Below are 281 nucleotides of genomic sequence, written 5' to 3' on the forward strand. Positions count from 1 at the left end.
CAGGTGAAGTGCTATCAGATACTTTTTTTTTTTCTAGAACCATATTTCGATCATCGTGTCTTTGGAAATTTCTTAAGCACATGTCGACAAAAATATTTTTCTTTTACTCTTGATAATGTCATAATATATGACACTAATTTGGTGGATCAAATTAAACTCCAACTCCTTTTGGTTTACTCACCTTGTAGCTAGGATTACACTCGATGTGTAAGTATAGTTATTAAAACCATCAGATTATTGAATCATTAAAATTATTGTTTTAATTAGTAAATTACAATTTG

The sequence above is a fragment of the Arachis ipaensis genome, chromosome B05 (assembly GCF_000816755.2).
Source record: "Arachis ipaensis cultivar K30076 chromosome B05, Araip1.1, whole genome shotgun sequence".
Lineage (NCBI taxonomy): Eukaryota > Viridiplantae > Streptophyta > Magnoliopsida > Fabales > Fabaceae > Arachis > Arachis ipaensis.